The sequence below is a fragment of the Ambystoma mexicanum genome, chromosome 2q (genome assembly GCF_040938575.1).
Source record: "Ambystoma mexicanum isolate Mex_15411 chromosome 2q, UKY_AmexF1_1, whole genome shotgun sequence".
NCBI classification, from domain to species: Eukaryota; Metazoa; Chordata; class Amphibia; order Caudata; family Ambystomatidae; genus Ambystoma; species Ambystoma mexicanum.
This window is the reverse complement of record NC_090924.1, coordinates 995,939,221-995,952,241: the sequence shown is the minus strand read 5'-3', so window position 1 is coordinate 995,952,241 and position 13,021 is coordinate 995,939,221. Positions and strand designations below refer to the sequence as shown.

The 13,021-nt window shown below is 42.5% G+C and overlaps 1 protein-coding gene across 3 annotated transcripts in view; it reads right to left on the bottom strand.

Moving 5' to 3' along the window:
- Nucleotides 1-13,021, bottom strand: part of CNTNAP2 (contactin associated protein 2) — a 3,301,953-nt gene that overhangs the window by 664,420 nt on the left and 2,624,512 nt on the right. The window lies entirely within an intron of this gene.

Here is a 13,021-nt window from a genome sequence, read left to right as displayed (position 1 = left end):
TAGTAATGACTGCTGTCTTTTCATCCCCTACCTCCATGCAAGCACTCACGATGCGCTTGTTGTTTTGTTGGTGAGGCAAAACCAGACACAATCCTTGAGTTTGACTAACGTTAAAGGAATTCAAAACATGGCACATGGAACCTTTCAGCACAGAGATTTCCTGGAAAAAAGCAGGTCTGGAAATCTCAGCTTGAGGCAGGCTTAAAGTCAGTTGGTGTGGTTCAGGCAGTGATCACCAGCAGGTTCATTGCAACCTGCTAATAGATCTTTGATTGCCAGGAAGTGTAAAAATGATGCATTTGTATCACGTGGGTTAATATTTCTTTGTTTCCTTTGTATTGCTGTTTCAAACAACAACCTATGTTGGGTTCATTTTTAAAGGTGTTCTCATTGGACCATCCCATTGTGATGTCAGAAGCACTCTGAGTTCTTTTAGGACTCTGACATATGGCTACATGAGTTTGCATTGGTTCAGTGCAAGACAACGGATCCATCCTGGGAGAGAGGTGTGGAGCAAATGTACAGGATTATTAATTCAATTATCACCGGTGTTAGATCTAAAATCATATTGGAGAGACACAATGCGCATCATCAAACTATGAGAACTCAAATGGGACTGTAAAGGTTTCCCTCGGAGGGTAGTGAATAAAAACACTGAGACAGATAGTAGGGGTTATTTTGTTACAGAAACAACTTTTATTTATTGTAACTTTTGGTTCTTTTCTCTTAGGAAAAAATGATACGGTTCTAGTGCCGGACTTCGTCAGGCTCCTGATCACGCAAAGGTCTTTGACAAGGTTCAGGTAAGTCTTTGTGATCTACCTCAGTGTCCACTTATTCTCTCCTTTACTTTCATCTGACTATATTTCAAGTGTTTCCTCTCCCTTATATAGTTTATATAGTCTCTTCCTGTCTTCTTGTCTAGAACTGTCTACACAACCTTCACTGTATTTCCCAAGGTTTCAGTCTCCTCGTCTCTCTTCTTCTCTTAATATGTACTTTCAACCTTTAAACAGTCTTTGTATTCCACATTCTCAGTGTATTTCTGTACTTTATGATAGTTTCCCCTCCCCAGTTCTCAGTTATATAGCCTCTTAAATTACTAGTTGGAAAGTTCGCCTCATCACGACTTCGGCGGTAACCCTTAAATCCGGCGGTAGCGCTATTACCGCCGGATTTAAGGGTCCGCCGAATCAGGGCTTCGGCGGAATTCACCCCAGCTCTGAGCTGGGGGGAAATCCGCCGAAAGTTCGCGCCATTACCGCCGGCGGGAAATCCGCCGGCGGTATTAGTGCGAAGATTCCCCATTGACCCCAACTCGTGATCTGGCGCTATTAGCGCCGGGGAGTTCGGCGGTAGGGCTAATACCGCCCCCGCTAATAGCGTTACCGTTACCGCCCAAGTCGTGATGAGGCCCTAGTCTCTGTATATCAGGCTCTTTCACTTTTGGCGTTAGTCCGCCTCCTGTATTCGTAGTAATCAATGTCCCCTTTTCCTCACTTCGTGTCTATCCTTAAAATGGCCCTCGAAGACCCATGTACCTTAAACTGTTTCTTCTTTCTTGTCCTTGACAGCTTTCGGGCGAGTGCGACGTCTTTCGTGCTTTACCCAATCAGCTGTTATTACAGCTTTGCAGCGCTGCCTGGACTCCGCCCCTTCTTCCTCTAGACGGCGTTGACTGACGGAGGATTCAGCTCAGCTGTTCGCCGATCGACACGGACGACTCCTCCTCCCTTACAGCTGACAAGCTGCACACCCTCTCTGTCAGCGTTGCCGTTCGGAGCACGGCTCTCACCTTTATGTAACTGACAACGTATAACTTTTATTCCCAAGGCGATGAAACGATCGCTCCAACTTCTTCTGATACGGCGATAAAACGTTCACTTTGGAGGATTTCAGAAAGCGCAACGGCGCAACTTGTTTCTTTATTTTCTTTTATAACTTCCTCAATCTTCTCCTTCCAACGACCTAGTAAGCCCACTCATAACCGCCGTTCAGTAGCTCTTCAGCCTCCGTTTCCTAGCAACATTCAATACAGAAAAAAGAAAACAGTTGTTGTCAGAATAATGCACCCTGACTTGGTAGACTAATTCTGATTGGTCAATGATACTGTCAATCATTCCTTTCAGCACGGTTGTCAGACTTAACCCTTCACATAGCCGATCAGCCTTGTATTGACAGAGCCAGATTGCACATTTACTGCGTGCTTTTTCTACAGTAGATTTATCACAGGGACTCATGCTTCATTCTGGCAATTCACCCTGTAACCCAACTCTTCTCTTCTGACTATCAACTAAGAATGATGCAGTCCACTTTTTCTATGAAAGCTATTTGTGAGCTATAATGCTCACCCTCAATTGGGAGGTGAAGCAGGGGTGTGTGCTGGCCCCTTTACTGGTTAGCTTGCATATGGCAGACATCCCGAACCATCTGGAAAGAGTTAACTGTTGTCACCCGAAATTAGAGTGAGTGCATGTTCGATGGCGTACTTTTTGATCACACTTTTGTCGGTTTGCATAGGGCAGTCAGCAAACTTTATAAATGTGCAGCCGCAAATAACTTGGTTATTAACAAGATAATGTGCTATGGCAGCAGGTGTAGGAGTATGCCCCTAATACTTGGAGAGGGTAGTATTGAAAATGTGGCCTTGTATAGATACCTGGGTCTGGAGTTTGTGTCCACAAACACATGTAGTTAAAGATAGAGAGGAGTCAGAAAGCCACGGTACAGACCGAACTTATACATTTTTTTTTACAAATAATACAGGAGGATGCAGTTAAGCAGGCATTTTTTTGCTATATAAGCAGAGCTTTTACAAAGCCATATTATATGTATTAGAAGCACTCAATATGATGAATCTAAGTTGGCTAAAAGTAATTGAGGGCCTGTTTTGGAGATCATTACTGGGCTTGGTGAGGTCAGGGGTACGGGTTGAGTTTGGCCTACCATCTCTCTCTTCCCTAGTCCTAAAGAAAATAGGAATATTACTCATTAAGGCTTGGAAAGACCAAAAGTTTGCCTTGCTGAATGTGATGGGTAAGGCCTCCAGGAAAAAGATGAAGAGTAATGACTTATATGAATGGCAAGACTTTCTATAGATCTATTTGAAAGGGTCCACTGGACCTCTGACTGGTCATCGGATTTTTATAAATTAAAGGAGGAATTTGCGAAGAAACGTACGACATGAGACTGGGTCTATACCTTCACACATGTGGAATCTTTTAATAGATACCCAGAACATAGTTCCCTATGGTACCTCTTCCTCTGAGCTCAGCAGTATTTATTGAAATGTCCAGTAGTATCTGTACACAGATTTTACCTGCTGCTGAGGTCAGACCAACTACCAACGTTAACCACACTGGGGACCAGAATGGGCATGCGCCGTCAATTACCTAAGTGTCAAATATGTCTAGAACCCATGAGGCTGGAGAGTGCACAGCATATTTTAACGTTTCAAAAGTTGAAATTCGCACACTTAAACATGCTGTGTGAGTTCGTCCATAAGCCGATGGTGCTCAGTGAAGGGGCGTTCTGGAAATATTGCCTCAACTCATGTAATATAATATTGATGATTGCGTTATGTATCGTATGGAAGATAGCATGGATTAACCTTGAGGATCTTTAATGATGTATAAAGAACGAGAGCAAATTACGTTTTTTTAATAATGATGTTAAAGTTTGTGAAGTATCATTGAATATGATTTGCTATTTCATGTATGTATTTTATAATTTTATGTAATATGTGAAATAGTTTGTTGAACATATCACATGATAGTAAATATAAGACAACTATATACAATTATAATGTAACAGCATTTAATGCAACTTTATTTTGACACTAATTAATTTCAAATTTAACTGACTATGAACCTTCTGGATGTTTTTTTTTTACGTCACTGTGAACAAAATCCTGTAAAAAACATCTTTGTAATTTTACAACATTTGTTGCAATTTTACTTTATAGAATCACTTTGTAGTCCATTGCTGAGGGATATACCGACCATTAGTGCCTACTGTGAAGCCATCATGAAGCAAGACACAGACAACAGATTCAAAGTTCAAATAGAAATGTTTTATTAACTCAAATTTCAGGATGGATGAAGGCCTAATTTGCCCAATACTAAGGTGGGATTTCCCTACCTAAAGTAACTTAGGAAAGTCTGTGACTGAAAGTTCAACTTAAATGTCTGTCTGTGTCCAAAACCTATACTTGCCATCTGTGAGAAACCAAAGGGTGTCTCACCCATTAGTCCTCGGGGACTTGTCATCCAGGTGGCCAGGAAACGGCCATCACTTTTGGATCCAGTTCCTGGGGGTGGACCAGTGCGGGAGGATCACCTGGGTGAGGGGTCTTAAGGGAGTGGGGCTGAGGCGACCAATGGTGATACACGATATTCCCCCCTTTCCTGTACCAATGAATGACCCATCATATTTTCTAGGATCCTCCAACGTCCCAACTTCCCTCCCCATTATTCACACAAACAATGGGCCAAGGAAGAGGGTGACAGAGTAAAGAGGCTAACCCTTACATATCTCATTGAATACGTCCTGCTAATCGGGTTAAGCAAAGTCATGCACTTGACTTTAAGTGCATACATCTGATATCAATTAGCTCTCCTTACATGGATGAAAGGCGGAACATAGAGACACACTCTGAGCAAGGTGGAACACGAGCAAGAGCAAAACTTCTGGGGCGAAGGTGAACCTACTGGAGCAGAGCGACAGATCGAAGTACGACAGCAAAGGGTAGAGAACCCCAGGAATTCCCTGCAGGAGGTCATTGCCTCCAAAAGGCCAGGAAAGACACGCAGAGAAGGCCAAATCCCAGACAAGAAGTCTGCATTGTGTTTAAAGGACGCCAGCGACCCTCCTGGTTGAACGGCAGAGTTGGGGAGGCGAAGCCAAGCCTGTGGTATTAACCTTGACTCGTGAACTAAAAATTGCAGAGACAAGAAAGAAATGCACATAGCTGGTGACTTGGCAAGCAACATGAAAGACCAGTGTGCGTTAAGGAAAGATTGAAGTTGCAACAGTATATCGCTCAATTGAAGGCTGCACATGTGTAGATGAGACACAAAGAAAGGCAGACCTGTGATGAACTGATAGCTGCGAAACCAGCGATGCTGAGTAGCGGAGTGGTCAGGTGAAAGGAAGTAGCCCATTCCAAACTCTCTGTGAAAGGTGTAATATTTTTGTTATGAAGTGATAAAGTGAATGAACTATAAAAAGCGAAGTGATCAAAATTAACCCTGGGAAAAAGGGCATGGGGAGTAAAAAGGTGAACATTGAAATGTTGTGCTCATGACCTCAAACTACCCAGGCCAAGAGAAACTGGGACAAATAACACAAGAGTGTGAGCTGAAGGAAAAGTCAAAGTGGTCCGACAGAGCTCTATAGTAAAAGCCACGCACATTTGAAAGTCTTCGACATCAGGAAAAGGTCTGAGCCCGACTGAGGGACACCGGAAGTGTAACAAGTTAGGGGAAGGGAACCCCTAAAGGATGTGAATTAAGCTTGGGGAAGGGAATCCATGCAATTGTTGTGTTTGAAAGGTCTGAGCCTGACTGAGGGAGACCTACGTGAATGTTTTACTTTGAAAGGTCTGAGCCCAACTAAGGGAGACCTACGTGAACTTTTTGTTGAACTGTGTTTTGAAAGCTGGAAAGAGAGACTTTAACGTGGAAGGCCAGGTGGGCACCGATCCACGTTTTGAACTGCCTTTGTTTTGAGAACCTGAGCCAGAGTGTGTCATCCTGTCTACAGGGACTGCCTTAATCTGTGCTGTCCAACGTGGGGGGGGAGAGCCGACTCAGCTACATTGATCCTTTATATTCTAACACCGATTTTCCTTTGTATACATATTCCCCTTTACATACTTTTTGTATCAGAGATAGGGCAGGTATTAGGTGTTGTTAGTATATGCCATATTTGATTTGACAGAGACTGACTAGGACTGCATTTTCTTTATTATTTGATGGTCGAGACGACTCCCATCCTAGCTATAGCGCAAAGTAAGAGCTTTTTAAACCCCAAAAATTGAATAAATGTTTTACAGATTGTACCTTTTATATCAGTGTCATACTTGTGATACCATGTCTCCCTTACACCTCACAACTAAAGCTAAACAATGTTTAGGGATGTCAGCAATAAAATAAATAATGTTCCAAATAAGGTTCTGAGCTTCTTCCAGCTCTTGGTTTACTTCTCAGCTCCCCTTCCTTCAAGTTCAAAATAGTTCCACAAAAGTCTTCCCCGAGTTCAGCTTGCCATCTTATACTTATTCTCAATATTTCATTTTGCAAAGAAAACAGCTCCAGACCAATTTTATACTCTTTATGGTTTCTTAACAGTTCAATCACTTTGCTTTCTCCTGTTTCACTTCAGCAATCTCTTTCGCTTTCACAATTGGGGTTTCCTCATTCTCGGCGCAGCTGTCGGACCGCATGGTCCACGCATTACAGGTCAGCCTCTTGTCTTTGTCACAATGTGTTTTTCCCTTGTCAGTCTCTCGGCTTTGCTATAACCTGTTTTTGCATATAGTTCACTTTGTGGTGTTTTTGTTCCTTCACCACCTTGCTTTCATACTTTCTCGCAATCTTCCATACTTGCTTTTCATTGCATTTCATACAGCTTGTGCTTTGTTTGCATTAGACGGTAGTTTAATTTCAAACAAACTGATCCTCAGGTCAAAACCTTGTGAAAAGTCTTGATTTAGCCACAATAATTGTGATTTTCCAATCTGATGCTTGCATTTTATAATGTCCCTATTTTTCCTCTCAACCCGTTGCCTTGGGTTCATTTCATCATGTGCATACATTTTCATTCATTCGCCTTCTATTTTGGTTTCCCCAAAGACCCCAGGAGCTCCCCGGTTCGAGTGCTCTTCCCTCTTCAATCACTGGTCCCCGGTGTCTCCTCCGGGCAGCTGTCCTTTCAGCTTCTGCTCTGCCAACATGCTTTCACCTGACCACAAGCCCCAATCACGCTTCACATTCTCTTCGTATCCTGGTGGTAGCTCTGCTTTCTCCCAGCTAACATGTCTTCTGTGTCTGCAGCTCCGGCTGTGGACTTCTGACCAGTGAGGCTCCCACAACTGTGGCCTTCTCGCCGCCTGCCCGGCCCTTGGCTGCACAGCTTCTCAGGACCGTCTGCCGGATCCTGGCTCTCCTGCAGTACCCACCTCGGCTGCCTCCTGGTGTGCAGGATTCTCCCTCCATGCCCGCAACAATAAGCCTCGGCTCTCTCCTGCTGCTGCTCTCTCTTCTGTTGGTCTCGCCCCTTTTTATACACCTGCAACCACTTGACAGGTTGCAGGTGTGAGTCCATAATTGTAATTGCCTAGTTGTAAATATTGGAGCACTTGGGACATACCTGACCTTTACAACCCTCTGCAGGTCTCTTCCTCGTCTCAGTACTAGAGTGGTGAAATGACTTACTAGTGTTTACTACTCCTAGTTGCCTCATTCTTGTCCCAGTACTATAGTGGGTTGAATGAGGACAAATAAGGGGAGATGGTTCACAATACCCCATAAAGGCCGGGGGATGGTGAGGTTGGTGCTCATAAGGAAAAGGGGGATACCATGTCTCGCCTGGGGATATCCTCCCACCAATCCCCAAGGGCCATCCACCCAGGTGATCCTCCCTCGCTTCTCCACCACCAGGTTCAAGGTGCAAAAGCGATGGCCTTTTCCTGCCCACCTGAGAAGAGGATCCAATGGGTATAGGTGTGAGGATACCCTCAGGTTTCTCAAACTTCCCACAAGTTAAAGGCCTCAGCAGCATATGAGGGCCTATAATATTATGGAAGGCATTAATGGCTAGCATATCACGCAACAGAATAGCTATAATGATACTGCAACATTTCATCCCATGAGGGTAAAATATTACGTATAAAACAGCCAGAGACAAAGCAGAAACATTGGGATGATGGTAGAGAAGACTTGTACCAGCCATTACTGCCCTGTGCCACACTGTCAGTAGACCTGCCAACATGTCAATGTTCTAAATAAGCTTAATAGATCTGTACCGAGGGCTGTACTAATTGTTATGGGACCCAAAAACATAATTTAATCAGTTTAAGGGCCCATAACACTTGATACATCTTCAAGCCCAGGTCTTTAAAGCTAATGTGAAAAGGGATGTAGAAAAGGTCCTCAATCATATTGGGCAATCTCCCTACTAAACACTACTTTCAAATTATTTGGGAAATGTCTCCTGAACAAAATGTAGGATTTGGTAACTGAACAGGCTGTCGTGTTGTCCATTCAACTAGGGTTTAGGCCTAAGATGGGTACCATGGACCAGGGTTTAAACCTGTATCTGATAATTGCACACTCCTTGTTCATTAAATAAGAACCCATTTATCTTGCTTTTATGGACCTGAGCACGGCCTTTGATAAAGTCAATCACAGTAAATGATGGCACATTCTCAGGTCCTGTAACTGCTTGCCCACTATTTAGGATATTTTAAAGAATATACATAGGAATAATGAGGCATGTATCAAATCAGGTAGCAGGGTCCATTGTACCCCTTGGTTTGCGATTGGCTCGGGGGTCAGGCAGGGATGAGTTCTGGCACCCCTGTTGTTTTCCCTGTATACCAACAACTTATTCGAAAAGCAGGACGAGCGTAATGAAGATGTCCCAAAGGTTGGAGGGATGTAAATTCCAGCCCTGATTTACCCCAATGACACGGTTCCAATTGCTCGAACACCGAGAGCCTTACAGGTCTTGGTCAACAAATGTGCTTCTTGTATGAGATACCTGGATTTACAAGTTGTCAGTAATGATGTGTTGTGGGAAAAAACTAAACCATAAATTCCCTATGATATGGTGTAAAGCGATTGCAGTCTTTAGCGTGACCCAGTTTGATTACCTTGGCATTCGCTTCAACGAGAAATGTACTGGAGACGCCCACTCTATAATACAGGGCTCACTCATGAAACAATCAATTGTGGGGATTGCTAGATTCATGAAACAACATAAGCATAAGCAGAAACCTTTAAACATTATGAAAATGGTCTACAATGCTCACACCTTGGGGGCAGATAAATACGGTGCAGCAATATGGGTTTTTGTGCATAACAAAGTGATGCAAAGAGAGGAAAATGTTTTTCAAAAAAAGCTCTTAGGCCTCCTAATTTCTGCACCAAATTTTGCTGTGCATAGAGAGCTAGGTTTGAGTTTCCTTGAGGATTCAATGGCCCACCATTTTGTGGCTTTGTTTATGGTCTAACCCGATGGCTGTGCTAACCTAATCTAGACCTTGTTAAAAGACTTGTTGGGGAAAGAAGGATATGATCAACATTGGGTTGCTAACTAACATAAGGAAGATGTTGGGAAATATTGATGCCATCAACCTGTTTGATAATCCAATCAAATAAATATTAATGTATGCCACATTGTTCAAAAATAGGAATGGTCTTCTGAGGGTAGAGAAACTCAAGAGATGACGAAACCTACTAATAGGCGCCTGATATCAGGTAACACCATTACAGACTATATTACTTGGTCCAACTACAAATTTCAAAGGGCACCCATCAGAAGAGCCTGGTTTGAGCGCCTATCACTGGGTGAGTTCTTAAGCAAGAGGTCAAGCCGAAGCCGAGCGGCTAAATGTCGAATGTGTCAGGCCGAACTCGAGGATATGGTACACTTCCTCCTCTTTTGTCCTGAGTATGACCATTTTACGAAGAAGCACTTGGCTCTGTTACTCAAGGGGAGGGGCTTTAGGCAGTACCACCCAGCCCTCTACTTTTTGCTGGATGCAGTATTCCCCGCCATAGCCTGGTCTTTGTCACTATTTATCAGAAATGCTTGGAGACTTCGAGAAAAGAAAAAGTTGATGGAAAACAAAAATCTGCTTGAGCCATGGTCTTAAAGGTTCTTTTAATGTCATGTTTGATCAATGGTCAGTATTAACAATTAATTCCATGCATTAAATAGATTTGTGAAAAAATAATTGTGGCCACTTTAATGTGTTTAAACAAAATCTTGTTTTAGGAGGTGGCCTTATAGCAAATATTTTGTCTGCACTTCTACGTATACTATCTCGAAAAAATGATAGATATGGGAATTGGAATGTGTATAAAATTTTGTTTTGAACTGCTAAATATGAATGGCACGCTGCTGCGGTGTTAATTGTTTTTATTATTTTATAGATGTTTTTCTTGAATTACTATTTTTATGGAATTCTATTCTGAAACAAAGATTAAGTAACTAACTGCGCTATTGCAGCACCCCCCTATCTTTGTGTACCTCGCTTCCCCTATCAGTCAGGTATTCATTATTTAAAAACTCAATAAGTAGCTCTCATCATGAGAAAGGATGAAATGCAGGAAAAAGCTAAATGTGTGAGGACACAGACTAGCAATGTAATCCGAACATTTCATATTTGTACAACAGCAAAGAGGCAAAGGAAGTTTATGAAGTGTCGATTAAGGTATCAAGTGGCATTGCTTCTCATATCTACTGTTTATTTATGGGGTATTGCCATCTCATTTTAAATAACGCACACCTCCACTGCACAGAGGGCTTAACTTAAGCTACAGTTACTATTGCAATTGGTCAATTTCCTTGTCATCCAACCACAGGTTCCTGTGCAAAACTGAAAGCAAGGGTGCTGGAAATTGTGCTACATTGAGGTAATTTAGGATCACTCTTATGTGAAATATTGGCACATACCCATCGCCCAGGCTGACGGGAATGGAGCGACCAGAGAAAATGGAGGCTGCCAGCCGTCTGGAGCAAGAGTCGGGGCAAGCAGTCATGCACCAGATATCCCAGGCTGAGAAGGTGAGCAGTGCATGCATTGGAGGGCTGCTCAGCATACCCGGAGGGAAGCGGTGCTGAGGCGGAGAGAGGATTGGAGATCCGCGAGTAATGGCATCATAGGCGGGGGAAGTGAGCGCTAGCAGAGTTACTAGCCATGCAATCTGCAGGCGATACCAGTTCATAAAGCCTGATAATTCTCCAGTCAGAGCACACTATGAACATTCTGGGGGTTATAATTGAGTATACAGCAGCAATATCCCTGATGGGAACCATTGAGATGTGGCCATTTAATATAAAGCACAAAAACAATCAGATGATTGAAGGATAAAAGGTATTATGGGATACTCCTATCAGAATCCCTTGTGGAACTGTGTAATATGCCGAGAGAATAACTACGCATGCCAAAAAATGAAAATAAATCCCCCAAAAATCACTGTTTACTACTCAGTAAACCATGTAAGGGAAAGACATGTCAGCAATATTATTCCAATATTTGCATACTCTGCAACTGGATCAAGGCCTACCAGAATAAAACACAGTATATCCTAATACACAAGATCGAAAAGGCTTTGGAAACTACTATAGCGAGTCCACTTTCCCAAATCGAAACAGGGAAGAGACACTTGCCTTAGACCTCAACCACAGGGTTTCTACTAGTCTACCTTTTACATAGTGCATCAAATAATAACATAATTAATCAACTTCCACGGAATGTACATTAACTACACAATAATCTGCACTTGAAAAAAAGTGTATCTGGCCAGAAGGATTAGTCAATTCCAGGAACAAATCAATAAGCATCTGACAGCAGTATGAAATAATGACACATACTTTCCACAGGTTAAAAACGGGGCCATTAATGACCTTCACACCTTTTATACTTTACCAGCATATCTTTTGAAAATTCTCCTCTCTCTGATTATTTTTCCAGGTTGATTGATTTTTTTGCAAGGCAAGTGCTAATTTGTCTTGTGCACTTTCTTCTGAGGGGAAAGGTCAATGGAATTAAATGTGTATATTTCACTTTAAGATATGTTCACTTACAATGCATATATTAATGGGTGTCAGATTTTGATTTTCGTTATGGGGCAGAGATTCCCACACTTGTTGATGTGAGAAGCTGCACCCATCCTCTGGTCAAAACAACACATTTTACAGCACATTTTGCAGCAGGAACAGGAAAATAAGTCACACGAAGGTCTAAACATATAACATCTCAGCAACAGTCACTTAACCTGCTGAGTTGTCTTTGCAACATTCTGCTGTAGGATCTCCACATCCTCAAAACAGATTTGACCTGCCTAGCCCCTTGAAGGATCAGGTAGACCATTAATGAGGCGCCCTTCCCACACTACATTGAGCAGCACTTGCTAATTTTGCAAGATGCATACTAAGCTGAACCTAGCAGGGAAGAGACAGAAACCCTGCCACAAACAGCAATTTAGATAAGCATGGCAAGGAGAACGGGTGCAACCACGCCCTCTGCCCCATGTACTCAGTGCCTATGCATATATTATTGAGTCCTCCCACTTTTTTTTAGGACTCGAGCTGTGTTCATTTTGTTGACATTTGAAGAGCTGAAAAATGCTTGCTTTCCTGTCTCATGACCTCCCAGGTGCATGGGCTCTATCGCCCTACAAAGCAATCCTGCAGTATACGCAACTGGCCCGACCGCCCCACGCCGAATTCCTGCCCTGACATGACATTCTTGGAACTTGCTTGGAATTTTTCTTTTGACAGCCAAATAATCCTTCTCTGTAGCTACTGAAATAAACGTGTATTGCTAGTTTGGACAATATGGCCAAATATATACACAATAAAAATAAAAACAAAAGGGAAACTCCATGGAAAACAGCAGTCAATTTCAGGTAGAAAAACACAATCACCATATTTTTCCAAATCCCTCCAGTCAGATGTTTTTTTGAAACAATAGTTTAACTTTCAAAAAAACCTTTTACAAACAAGATTTCTACCAATTACATATGGAAAGAGGTGTTTTCAAGTTCCTGAATTGCAGACTAGTCTCAAATCCCGGCTTCTCCACTTAACTAAAGTGTGTGCTCCCTGCAAAATCTTTTCATCTCACTATCCTTATCTGCCAAAATTAAAAGTCTATTTAAGGTGTTCAGCTCACAATGTCTGCTACTTCAAAAAAGCCTCACTAGCGATATTTCCACATAGGCAAATATTAACAGTGGCAATTCATATACTGGACGTCAGTTTATTTATCTCCGGCTTTACTCTTGGC